The 14065-nt window shown below is 34.2% G+C and overlaps 1 protein-coding gene across 5 annotated transcripts in view; it reads left to right on the top strand.

Moving 5' to 3' along the window:
• LOC128211385 (complexin-like) overlaps positions 1 to 14065 on the top strand; it is a 60595-nt gene that overhangs the window by 8464 nt on the left and 38066 nt on the right. For 3 of the 5 annotated variants that reach the window (XM_052916121.1, XM_052916122.1, XM_052916118.1), the window contains exon 1: positions 12490 to 12617. The exons of the other annotated variants lie outside the window; for them this stretch is intronic. The gene's annotated coding sequence lies outside the window, so the exon portion shown is untranslated. Of the gene's footprint in view, positions 1 to 12489; positions 12618 to 14065 lie in introns of those variants that run through there. 5 annotated transcript variants of the gene reach the window in all.

The raw sequence follows: 14065 nt of genomic DNA, 5'->3' as shown, positions 1-14065 counted from the left end.
AAAACGAGTGGATGGTAGTGTTTTGCATTGAACTTTTTCACATTGCAGGCAAGCCCTTTGTGCTATAGAATGTGAGAGAGTTTCCTCTTAAAAACATACAAATCTAACATACTGTTTTAAACCTTTGATGAAAACAATAAACATGTATAAAAGACTTATCCTAATGCCTCTATCTGTATTTTCAAGATGATGTTCAGAAATTGCCATCAGAGAACTCACGAGCAGTATCACAATGAAGTTATGGCACAAAATTTGTAAATTGAATTTGGTGTCTTGCTATAGCAATCTGACACAGTTGTGCTAAGAGGCTTTCTCTCCAATCAATTGACTTGGCAATTGCCTTCCAATAATGTCAGTTTTTTTCTAAGAGTTATTGAACGTTGTTGTATGGTAATTGTGCAAAATTGCAGCCTTGGATTATGAAAGATTGCAGAAAATTATACTGAAGCTCAATTTATTGCTTTGATTTTAGTACTGTGTTAAGTACTTTCCGAGAATTATCTTTCTGAAATGATTGCTGAAAGAATGTTTCATGACGTTGATATAATTTGCAAGTTGGTTGGGAGATTTGACAAAAAGCATAGGCTTTGGGATGTTCATGTCATTAAACTTCTTGGGCAAGGCTGTTAAGAAGCATCAGCTGTCTAAAGTCCGATATTTATTTGTGTGTACATGATTCCTTAATGGACTGTGTTACTTAGAATACAACCTACATTTGCAGCCAATGAAATTGCTGCAGATAGGCAATCATTAAGTACTGGCACTCATCTGATACACACTCCCTTTGTCAGTCTTTGCTTTGACAATGTGTCAGCCAATGAGGTAGTATGCTTATACAGTTCGATGACCTGAAGTCATATTTTTATTATTAAAAAGGGCTCATTTTGTCACGTAACGGAGTTACGTATAAAACACTTTAAAGTAATAACAAAAAATCAAAAGTAGACTTCAAAGTTTATTTGGAACGAAAAACAAATATTTCATCATAATTATCAAAGATAGATTTGTATGTAAATTGCCTAGACCTAGCTGTTGACAGATCGTGATAGCCGCTGGCTATTAGTCCAATTAGCTTGACAGTTCATGACTGTAAAAAAGACATTCTTTGTATTTAACCAGAAATTAAATGGGTGGTTGATAGGCACGCCTGTCAAGAGCTAGGAGTATATATGAAAGCATGTTATAAAAAAAAAAGGAGGGGTTAGGCAAGGCAAGGAAAGCGGCCTTGGGTCCTTAATGGACGGCAGTTAGGATGCGGGATTACCTTAAATGTCATGCTGTATTTAGAACTTATTATTATACTTAGAAAGAACGTGGAACAATAAAGAACTGACATTCGAACGGTCGTTGTTTAATAACTTAAAGACTTCCAGCAGTTCAAGTGAACACTAAATAGAGAGTTTTGTGGCTGTTACGTCACACAAGTGTTTTGGTGCCGTGACCAGGATAAAGGCCAATGCTGATGAACTTGGGAATGCGAACGCGGAGTACTGACGACGGTTGGATCACATTTGAAATGAAGAAGAAAAAGGTACATGATGACAACTGCGGTTCGAGTGACTATGGACATTGCAGCGCGACCAGGCCACGGGACAAAAGTTAGTGACGTTTTATTACTTTGTATTTCTTGCCTAGATATGACATGTGTTGCTATAATTTTGGGATATTTAACGGGGCAAAATTTTAAAGTTTTGGATAATAAATGCAATCAGAGCAAAGCTGTTCTTTTGAAGGAGACCCTTAGCAATCTAATTTCTGACTAAACAACGTTTCACAATATTAGGTACGATAAAAACATTGGATTTGAATAAGAATAAACTAAAGAATGAGTATTTAAGGTAACAAAGTTAAAAACATTGAGAAATTCAACAACAACAAAAAAAGTAAAACAGGTGTAAAAAAAAAAACGTTGTTAAATGCAAATGAAGACCTTGTCATGTATTAAACTAAATCATTTAAATACGTTATTGAATAACTAATATGAAAAAGAAAACTAAGTCATTTAAGGACATTAATTGAATAATTAACATGGAAAGAAATGTAAATAAAAGAAGTCTGAGTAAACTAATTTAGCAGGTCTAACATTAATAAAAGTTGCATAAATACAAAAAAATAATGACTTATACTCAGGGTTTAGTGCAAACACTGAAGATAATGCAAAATGTGATGTTTTTATGTCGAAGAAGGAGAAAAATGGCAGGTTTTATTACTTCAGTTGTCATGTAACTGTAAGTAATTGTCAAACACATCAGATAGGTAAATGAATTCAATGCTACCTGTAATTAACTTGACATTAATGATATGAAATCATTAAAATTAAGTAAGGTTATAGTCGTGTAAATAATTGTAGTATTTTGTCAATGTATCATTTTATATAATATTGAGTAAATTGGTGATGGTTTTAAAGTTGTAAAAATCATATAAATAAATCATTGTTTGGATCATAGTAAGGTCTGAGAGAGAAAGCGTGCAAAACGAAAAGTAATTCCTTAGATGTCATTATATAAAGTATATCGCCTGAATAGGGCAAGTAATTTTCAATTTCGAAATCACTAATTAAATTGTTTGTTAGGTAGTAAGTAATCTAATTAAATTATTTAAGTAACTCACGGATTAGTTTGGTAAAACTAATGAATCAATTATAAAGTTGTAAGTTATCAGATGATAAGCATGACGGTAACATGTTAAGCTAGAGTTTAGCTTTCCTATAACTATGAAGATGTACAAAGTTGTACAAAGATAAACAAAGATAGTGGTCAAGAAAGACCAGGTTTCTTAATAGTGATTGGAGATGATATGTTCAAGATATTAAATTTCAACAAAATTGTTGGACTCCTGTGAAGTCACTTGTAAAACTGATTATTAGGGTGTGAGTTATTTAATAAATTAATTGAATCACTTACGTATTAGTTTTCTTAAAATAATGGAATAATTATGAAATTAAAAGTTGTCAAATGATAAACATACCGAATCTTCAATCTGGGTCTAAATAACTGTGTTAGATATCTGCTGATAAGCAGGACAGAACGGAATTAATGCACATGTTGAATGAAAGGGTGTTTTAGTGTGGTAAAGGTAACATATAAGCTTTGTAAAATATTGCATAAAAAGAAAATGTGTTCTGAATATTAAGATCAAAACGCTGTTCATGAAAATAAAACGTTCACAGAAAACTTAGGACAAACATTCATTAAATCTAACATACAAAACACTTACACGCAGATACAGTAATTAATTATAAATGGGGCCACTTTCAAAATATAAGCCTGCTTGAAAATATTAAGTTCATGGTAATAGCAACACCTATGTCAATGAAAGGTTTTAGAAGTACAGGTAATATGTCACATGATACGAACAGTCAATGTCAACATACTTCTTCAGCGGATATCGAGATAATATACCTAGTGGCGATATTGTGTTAAGTGGTCATCGGTGTTTCATAAAGGATCAAACTATATTCTGGTATTGCGTATATGATGTGCTAACCAATTGGTTACACTTCGGAATATCCAGAGGAGCTAAGCACACATTCTCGTATGACCTGTGCTCGGCTTGACGTCACATGATCAAGTCTTTAGGACCGTGATGATTCCTGTGTGATGGACAACACCAACTTGAGATCGTTAGTATCTTCAATAACATGAACACTTGCACACATCTATATAAGTACACTTCAAGAATTAGCAGTCGTATAATGGCAGAACATTTCTAGTCGGTGGGGACATTCTACAATCAAACAACCCCTTGGCTATAAACTCTACAGCTACAACAACACGGCAGCAGCAGCAACAACAACAACGATGATTCCCTGTCTTCAGAATGATAACATGAAAAGCAGCGCTACATAAAACATTGACTAAATACCAAATTTGACAACAGTACTGTCAGTGTTAATTACTTGGACTCAATCTGCAGTGTTATTTTCTAATTGTTAACTATGTTTATTAATTACCTGAGGGCTAATTACCAATTAGTCTATATTATGTCAGAAATTTTGACAAATATGGTGTCAGTTTACTTTCTATTGCTTACGAAAAGAAAATCTTGCATTAAAAGGGGACGTATCTACGTATCTATACCATTTGATCATCATTGTTTGAGATTTAGGCACAGATTTTCTTTTGCGTATCTTTTTTTGTCCGAATTACTTTTTTTTTTAATTTACCTGTTTGGGGTTAAGAAACATATTTACTTACGATTTTATTTATCTATTCAATTATAACCATTGTTTGGGGTTGACGCAAAGATTTTCTTAAAAATCTTGATTAAAAAAGGGACGAATGTCACGTAACGGAGTTGCGTATAAAACACTTTAAAGTAATAACAAAAAATCAAAAGTAGACTTCAAAGTTTATTTGGAACGAAAAACAAATATTTCATCATAATTATCAAAGATAGATTTGTATGTAAATTGCCTAGACCTAGCTGTTGACAGATCGTGATAGCCGCTGGCTATTAGTACAATTAGCTTGACAGTTCATGACTGTAAAAAAGACATTCTTTGTATTTAACCAGAAATTAAATGGGTGGTTGATAGGCACGCCTGTCAAGAGCTAGGAGTATATATATGAAAGCATGTTATAAAAAAAAGGGAGGGGTTAGGCAAGGCAAGGAAAGCGGCCTTGGGTCCTTAATGGACGGCAGTTAGGATGCGGGATTACCTTAAATGTCATGCTGTATTTAGAACTTATTATTATACTTAGAAAGAACGTGGAACAATAAAGAACTGACATTCGAACAGTTGTTGTTTAATAACTTAAAGACTTCCAACAGTTTAAGTGAACACTTAGAGAGTTCTGTGGCTGTTACAATTTGCTACACTTTCTCCGCCCATTCTTAATCATTAAAGTGTTACTTCATGTCATCTAACTATTACATGAACTAAATTGTTGGTTGTTTAATTGCAGCAAAAATCTGTTAAGCATTTGATGATGAGAATCTTCCAGATGTACGTGTGTCATGTTGTTATAGCATGTGCAATACCTGGTTATTCAGCCTTGCCAATTTCCGACCATGCAGAATGCATCAGGGTCAGTTATTTTTATCCAACCCCCTAGTGATAAATGGGAAACTTTTTTTTTTTTTGGCATACCTGAAACATTTAATTTAAATTAAATTTGGCATTGTAAGCGCTGTTTTTATACACTTCACTATTTCAAAGCGTGTGAGCAGTAGGTTTTCTTATGTCAATATCGTGACACAAAGTAATTTGAAATCAATGTCAAGTAACCTCGCTGTTTTAAGGCAGAAATTTACGCAAAAATTTGCTCTTTCCAAGAAAAAAATTAAAAAGTTGTTAAAATGGTCAATCTGTGAGAGTGCAGCTTTAAAAGTTGAGAACATGACAAAAAATATATATTTATGAAAAAATATTGCAACAAATTTATTTTTAAGCAAACCAATGATATAAGATTGCTGACAGAAAATCAGATTGTAGATTTTCATATTGCCGTCCAAAATTTAATGATTTATCGCTTTAACCGATATTTACGGTTTAAGATAAATGCATAAAACATCAATTTTTGAACTTATATATTTTGTAAATAGTGTTATAGAACTGGTTTCTATGGATTTCTGAAAAAATTGGCTTGTTCCAAGACAAAAAAAAATAAAAATGTAAAAACGTTCAATCTGCAGTGAGAGTGCAGCTTTAAATGCATGGAATATTCTATGAAAATATTATTCTGAAATTGTGCGCTGTGCAGGTGTCTTTGTCAGGGTGGGAAAGACAGATTTACAGGCCCGGTAAAAGTACAGAAACACATTTCTAGCACACCGGATCAGCCGTGTTGGGAAATTCCATCAGGCACACCCCCATGCCAGATGAGTCACGCCCTGTGAAGTAACACTTTTTATTTCTTCAATTATACACTTTATGTAACCATAATTATGAGATTTCAATAGATAAGTTCTATAAACATTAACTTTACAAAAATATATCTTCAAAACAAAACAGAATAACCCTTGAAATACGTGATACTGAAGGATCTTCTTGATGTATGCAGTGAATGAAAATTACTGCGCGTCATGACGTCAGTAAACATTGTCTCACGTGCTTCTTGGTGAAATGCACAAAAATGCCCTATGTATTTTTTTCAGAAAAAAAGGTAATTTAAGGTATGCATGAAAAAATATCGATCATGTGTGTCCGTTCCAGATAGAAAAATCCGACCCTCGGGCAAGCTGCGTAGCCAGTAACTCGGCAAGCCTGGTAACCTGGGAATGCAAGTTCCCTCGTGTCGGATTTTTCTATCCAAAACGAAAACACATGACATATATTATTAGTCTGTTATGCAAGAAGTGGCTCTCTTATCTGGTTTTGAACTTCCAATATCTGATTTGAATACTGAGTCTTGTTTGTTTGTCCACCTGACATCATCATCATTCTTATCGAAAACTTTAAGTCATTTAACCTTATCAAATATAACTAGTATCTAATTAGCAAATAGATTATAAGAACTTGAAGTTTGAAAATAGGGCCATTATTAACTTTGATCACCACCAGGAGATTCAGTTTTCTCCTATAACTTCCGAAGTTTCTGTAATGTATGAGTATCAGTTTCGTGAAAGTTGGCCTCATTGCACCACAGAAGTCTCCCTATCTGTCATCCCGTCGAGGCCATGGTATCCCAGTAATGAAAATTTCCTCTCTGAAACTCCCCAAACAGGCTCGATTTCTCATCCATTTTCCTGTCAGTGGTAGTCCGCAAATGGCTGGCTTTGGCGTCAATATTGTCTCTGAATTTTAACAAAACAAATGAAAACCATAACAAATTCCAATAACTGGTCTGGAAAAGTATTAGATACGTCAGCTTTTGATGAATTGGCAACCTGCTTAAATAATTGGGAGATTTAAGGCAAACATTCAGTGATTCAAGAGACATTCTAAAGACATTTAAAATAAAAACAATGCAGAAAGAAACCCAATTTGCAAGATTAATGCCTAGGTGTAACAAACAAATCATTTGTTAGTGGTTTCCAAACCTACCCAAATTTTTTGTACACGACCCTAGATATTTTTTGGCCAGCAGACAATTTTACTGACCATTATTTTTTCATATTATACCTTACATAAATGTGTCCCTTCTTTGTATATATAAAGTCGATCGGTCCGTATATCATTGTATTGTAATAAAAATCCAGTTTAATGACGTCAGCGGTCCATATGATAATTTTGGCCGGTCCGGACCTTGCCAAAAATGTAATATGGACCGATGATGTCATACAACTAGTAAGTGCAGCTTGCTATTTTCACAACGGCGAAAATTAGTCGCAAGTAAACTTTTTAGCTTTGTTTAATAAAACACATCTAAAGCCCTTTAAAAGTATTGAATGGTAATATAAAATGTTCGGTATAATATAAGAAATATTTACACACCACCTCAGGGCCATATGGCATTATAAGGACGAGCCAGTCAGCCCCCGAAGGTGAATCGACCTCGGCTTAAGCCTCGGTCCATATACACTTTCGGTGGCTGACTGGCCGGTCCTTATAATGCCATATGACCCTCAGTGTTGTGTGATATTTCTTAATCATTCTTTTGGGTTAAATATTTTGGTAGTTTCTTGCACAGGAAAGATCCTTTAATGCAATGAGACAAAATGGCAAAGTTTATAGTGTGCAAATAAAATTAAGACATGTATAACATTGCTTAAAAAAAACACAATTTTTTTTTTCGACCTACCTACCTTCATTTTTGTGTGAAAGCAAACAATTATTATCCCCCCTCCCCCCCATTGTCATTTCTTCTGAAACAATCAGATCATGAAAAATAAATAATCAGACTGTGACAGTTTCCCTGTAAAGTAAAGGTCAAAAATAATGAGAAAGACAGGCTAGCAGTGAGACAGTCAGGTTTCTTAAATGTTCACGTCTTCTTGAACACAAGAAAGTTGTGACTCCCTGTAGTGTAATTAAGGCTAAGAAATCCACCATTCCATCATTATGCGACACTTAGTTCCGGGCACATAAACTGAAATGTTTTTGTTTAAGTAGAAAGCTAGATTGTAGAAGACTTGATACTTTTGTCAGGGCATATTGAGAACTTGTTTAATGGTGCATATTCCTGAGTTTGTTGAATGATAAAAATAAAAAATAAAAATGTTTAACTTGTTGGTTTTTCAAAAAAATAAGTCTAGGTGCCACCATGAAAACACTTAAATGTTGGCAATAATTTGAATTTTTTTTTACTGGAGTTACTGTTGGGTAAGCATTATTTTGTTGAGGTTCAGCCTCCAATAATTGAAGAATATACGTAAAAGGCTGCTACTCCTTTTTTAGGGCATATTCAGCTTTAAAGGCATAATTCTTGTGCATCCACTGGCTTTAGATTCCCCAGAATTTTCCGCTACAATTTTATTCTCTTTTCATCGGATACTGGTTAGATTTTTGGTCGGAAAAATATGTATATAAGGCTAATCTGTATTCCGTATGTAGATGACTGTAATTGGCAGTGTTATGCTGATGCTAATTTCCTGATAGCCTTTTGTTCAGTATGGAAATTTTTAGGAGTTGCATGCAGCATCAGATTTCCTTGACACATTTTAGAAGGAGCATTAGGTTTTCTAGCCATTTTAGAAGAATGTAGTTCTGGAATGGAATACTCCAGTTTGGGCAGCCAATTTTAAAGCCCAATTTTTGAAAAGGGATTGTCTTTCGTTAAATGGTTAGGTCACTGCTCAAATCAGTATCACATCTTTTGCATATTTAACTGGGTCCACAAATGATCACCAAATTTTCCATTTAGATTATTTGATAATCAGATCAGTTAATCGTTTATTATTGCAATCAAACTTTCAAGAACTTTCCCGTGTAATGCAAGATTTATAAGTAGTCATTACCAACCAGACAGCTCAATGGTAAAGCAATCAATAGCATTTCCTGAATTTATCATTCAAAGGAAATATAAAATCTAGATATGATCAACATTTAGTTGTTCAGAGTAATCAGAGACAATATAAATTTCCGGAAAGTTGCTTGTATGTGACTGCATGTGCTTCTTTTTCAATTTCAAATCTTTACCAGCTCTGTCATAAAATAATTTTGTCATCCCTAGAGGAAGCACTAGCATGTTATTACCATGGAATGACAGTTCAAATTACTTCTGTGGATTTATTGGCACTAGGTTGTGATGTTTTATGATTGGATTTTGGAGATATTTGTCCAAGAGATTTTGTTTCAGATTAATTATTTGTCCTGAATTACCCTGCAAACGTAATGCCTAGATAGTGCTCCTTAGGTTATTGTGACCAGTAATAGTTGTAGGGTGTCATGATATATGGGTTTAATGGTATATCACAATATCAAGCATAACATCTGACTTGCTGGCCAAGACAACACACATGCACATCTGACTTGCTGGCCAAGACAACACACATGAGCATCTGACTTGTTGGCCAAGGCAACACACATGAACATCTGACCTGCTGGCCAAGACAACACACATGACAATCTAACTTGCTGGCCAAGACATCACACATGTACATCTGACTTGCTGGCCAAGACAACACACATGAACATCTGACTTGCTGGCCAAGACAGTTCACACATGACAATCTAACTTGCTGGCCAAGACAACACACATGTACATCTGACTTGCTGGCCAAGACAACACACATGAACATCTGACTTGCTGGCCAAGACGACACACATGAACATCTTACTTGCAGACCAAGACAACACACATGCACATCTGACTTGCTGGCCAAGACAACACACATGAGCATCTGACTTTTTAAAATTGCTATTTGTCAATCAAAAACCATAAATATTTTAATACAGGACAATCCTGATTGTTTTATAAAGAGAACAGTAATGGTTTATTGGCATTGCACTTTCTGTTCCCATAATGAATTGCACAGACCATAAGAGCAAATATAAATAATTAATAGCCTTCAACACAGAATGAATATTGATCTAAGCATCTCTTGTCCATGTTATTGTTCTAAACAACATCTTTCAAGGATTTAAAGTACCCAAAGCATTCAATAAATACTGTAACATATCAATTAACCATTGAACTTTCAGTGGAGATTGTAACCCAGGCAATATTCAAGCTCTTGCTGAATGTCAAAGTCTTTTTTAAACCATGATTTTCTTAATTGCTTTATCTGCAGAAATAAGTGTTTTGTTAAAGATGTTGTGAATCTAATTTCTTCACAAAGCAGCCAACAAACTGAGAAGACTGGACAAACATTGGCATGCTTTGTGTTAATTGTTCCAGGAAGTCTAGTATGTTTTCTGAGGGAGTTACAGGCTTTAGTTTATGTACATGTAACCTTTGAGAGAAATAGTGCATAATGTTTTCATGTCAACTGTTTCATTAATGTATTGTATATGTGCTTTTTGTCTGAATGGATAAATATTACAAACTTTATGTGTTGAAACTATAGTGATGCCTACAGGGACATTTAGTGACCCTAATTAAACGACAACCCTTTAAAGATGCACAATGTTCAAGATTTTATTAAACAGACACCCATCAAGAGACACATATAGCATCAAAATACAACAACACAGAAAACAGATACATTAATACAAATGTGTGTGTGGGGGTGGGGGGGGATTTAACAGGAGTCACTGGTCCAAGAGAACTCAACCTCACACTTGCTCCAAAAAACAGTTCTAGGTTATTCAGATAAAAAATGTACATGTTGTGGCCGTATTTTCAGCCATCATCATATAGCAGAAACGTCCTCTTCCACTTCAAGTCTGATTATTCCAATGGGAAATGACATCAATAGCGAGTTGGTATTCAGTTCCATGACCAAAACAAATGGATGGTATTGGGGAACACTTTATTGCACATGATTATTTATGGTGATTGCTTCTTTGGCTATACAGAACTGCCATATTCAGGATGATTCTTTGCCTGTACCTTACAGGAAATTCATCTTTACATACATTCCTAACAAATGATAATGTAAGGTACAGTCAAACCCTGTTGGCTCGAACTCCAAGGGACTGGCAAAAATACCTCGAGCCTCGGGGAGTTCGAGCCAAGCGGGAATGATAACATTGACTATAATGAAATCGGTCCTTTTCATCCAGTTCGAGCCTATGAGGATATCGAGCCAAGCGAGTTCGAGCCAACGAGGTTCGACTGTATTTGCATATATTTTATTGAAAACAAAACAATTATAATTATGAATGTGTGGCTATAAGACTTATCTTCAAATTTTGTCTTTGATCTTGACATACTTACTGCACATGATATACAAAATGTATGTTCATGAAAAACAAAATTGTTTTTCACACTAAGTCTTGATGAGGTCCCAAGTGGTGTGAAAGTGTAAGACTTCGAAGGCTAATTACTGCTTGACACATTTGGGGACAACAGATTGTATGTTTATCATTTCAGTTGTGTAAGCAGTATGGTTCCTTTAGGGATATTTCTGGCTTCCTGACGCCAATCAAACAATGAGAAAAAAGTCCTTTTCTGGCTAAACCTTTGTAATAATGTTTATTACAACTGTTGACAAAACTCTTTTTTAGGCTAAACCTGAGTATTAATTTTTATTTTAACTGTGTCCATCCCCTGCTAATGGCTCAGAAAGTTATCAAACTATTACAACAGGTATACAGATACACTGCATAATGCTCTTAGTTAATTAGAAACTTTAAAAAATATCACCATAAACAGTTATTACGTAATGGTCTTAGAGTCATTATATTCCTCTAATGTGAATGCATTAAAGCAGGATTCTATGTCATCAAAGTATCTGGTGGGTATTAAGTGGTGGGTATTAAGACATGCAGTTACAGGTTCTTGGATTACCATTTAATTAATCATCTTCGCCATAAACCTGTCGTTAATAAGGTATTATTTTAGCCTCTTATTCAATAGCAGTGATGTTGTTAATCATAATTGAGAATAAAAAACAATCCATTAAATCTATAATGACATACAACATTATGCAACTAGGCCAGAGGTAAATAATTTTAAGATCAATACCAGTCTTGCCAGAGACAATTTGCACATGTATTAAAACACGCCCATTACACTGACTTTAATTACTGTTGTGTTATGCCCCTTTGTTGAACTAAAAACAACCACACAGGAGATATGATGTTCACATAGGAGATATGATGTTCACAAAGGAGATATGATGTTGGCTCAGAGGCAGTCTTTTTTGAAAAACACTTGTTTTATGATATATTTTCTATAAAAAATATATTTTTATTTGTGTTTCTATTTTCCAGATTTTTGCTGAAGCAGAATTGTCATCAAGAAAAACTGGTTTTGACCTAGGGTGGTGGAATGAGAATCTAAAAATAGTTTATTTCTGGCCTTATGGGTATTTTTTCTCTTCACCATATTGGGTATTGTGTATCAAAACCTGCCACATCTGGCTTGCAGCCTTATTCTGAGATACCCAAGGGGTATTGATAATTTCTATCAGTTTCTATTTGTGCAAATGTAATCAATAGAGTAAATATTGGCCTCATGATGATGGAAGCATTGAGCTACCATTTTCTGTAGGACCCTCGTTGGTTTTTCCAATATAGTCTAAAACTCTTCTATAGCTTCTATACAGTTTGTATTGACACCCCCCATTTAGGCTCAGAAAAGTGTTTGTGGATAGTTTTGTCCGGCTATTTGGATATATGTGCCACGGTACGTTGTCATTAGTTATTATTTTTCTTTTGTTTTATATAGCTTTTGGTATTTGGTGCAGTAATTGAATTGCTACATAATATCATATCAAACTATTGCTTAATATAATTAAGATATATGAAGAAGTTGCTATACTTTGAATTGAAAGTCAACATTCATTATGTGAATGTATATTAAACTGAACAATGAATGTAACAGATCAAATGTTTAAATGTTTTGAATACAAAGTCAGACATAAAGAAGAAATTACTATTATTACATTGCTATCATTAAATAGAATCCTGCATTTGGCTCATTTGCATTCATGGAAGAGTCTCAAATTATAAAGAGTTACGAACAACATTATAATATCTTCTCTTCCTTAGATGAGGCCAACATGCAATTTGCTCACATTTTATCTGAGCTGACGTGATAATGGGCACATATGTAAAAACACATCCAAGAAGGGACGTGACATGAATATGGTCCCACTGCAATTTTTGCTACAACATAGTTGTAACAGCCTGCACAATATATGTTGCACTCTTTAATAAGACTTTTTACTATTTGTAAAAGATCATCCTAAATTGTTGTAGCTTTAATATTAAGCCTGAATGCAATCAAGATCATTTTAAAGAATTTGCCTGGCTTTATTTGTACTTTATTGATAGATTTATTGTGCCTACACTATTAGATGTCTCAATGATTCTTAAATAGGTGGTTGTGGTTTACCGCAGACAGCAACAAGAATATTGTCTTTTATAATAAATAATGCATTCCCGCATGACAATACTCTTCTAGTTAAATGGCGTGGAATGAAATGGTGATAATTACGGAATGTTTCATGTGTAACGGCTCAAATTAGTTATGAAGAAAATTTAATGGTGTAGAAATCACTCAGAGAGACCAGACACGAAATAATGTAAGAATTTAAGGCCCATAACTTGACTATAAATTTTGAGTGAGGAGTGGCCCGGGAATTGACTCTCACTCAGAATTTGTCATTGATGTCACTTAAAAACCTTCACATCTAGCTCTTGTGCGATGTTTATAAATCTTCTTCAGTCATTCCTTAACTTAAGTCAATTTCCTAAAATTTTCATAGTCAAATCAAAAGAAATGTAAAAGTGCTTTTGACATAAAAACATGTAGTTTTGATAAAATCATTAAAAATAAAGTGTTTCAGATATTACTATATTATATGACAAGAGAGATACTTAATTTAGGAAAATAACTGAGGCTGTTTTATGAATACCGGCCCTGAACTACATAGTCTGTTGCCATCAAGGTAATATTCTGCATCAATACTAGCTAATTGTTGTTCCATCATACAGAGTTTTGCAATTGAATGTCACATAGCTGGGTTTAAACATTGCTTTTTGTGATGGTATACTTCCATTACGACACATGTTTTACATTCATGCAATGGGGATATTGAACATGGCCGAACATAGGTCACTGTCTTAACC

Source organism: Mya arenaria, chromosome 12 (assembly GCF_026914265.1).
Source record: "Mya arenaria isolate MELC-2E11 chromosome 12, ASM2691426v1".
Lineage (NCBI taxonomy): Eukaryota > Metazoa > Mollusca > Bivalvia > Myida > Myidae > Mya > Mya arenaria.
This window is presented reverse-complemented; position numbering and strand designations above follow the sequence as displayed.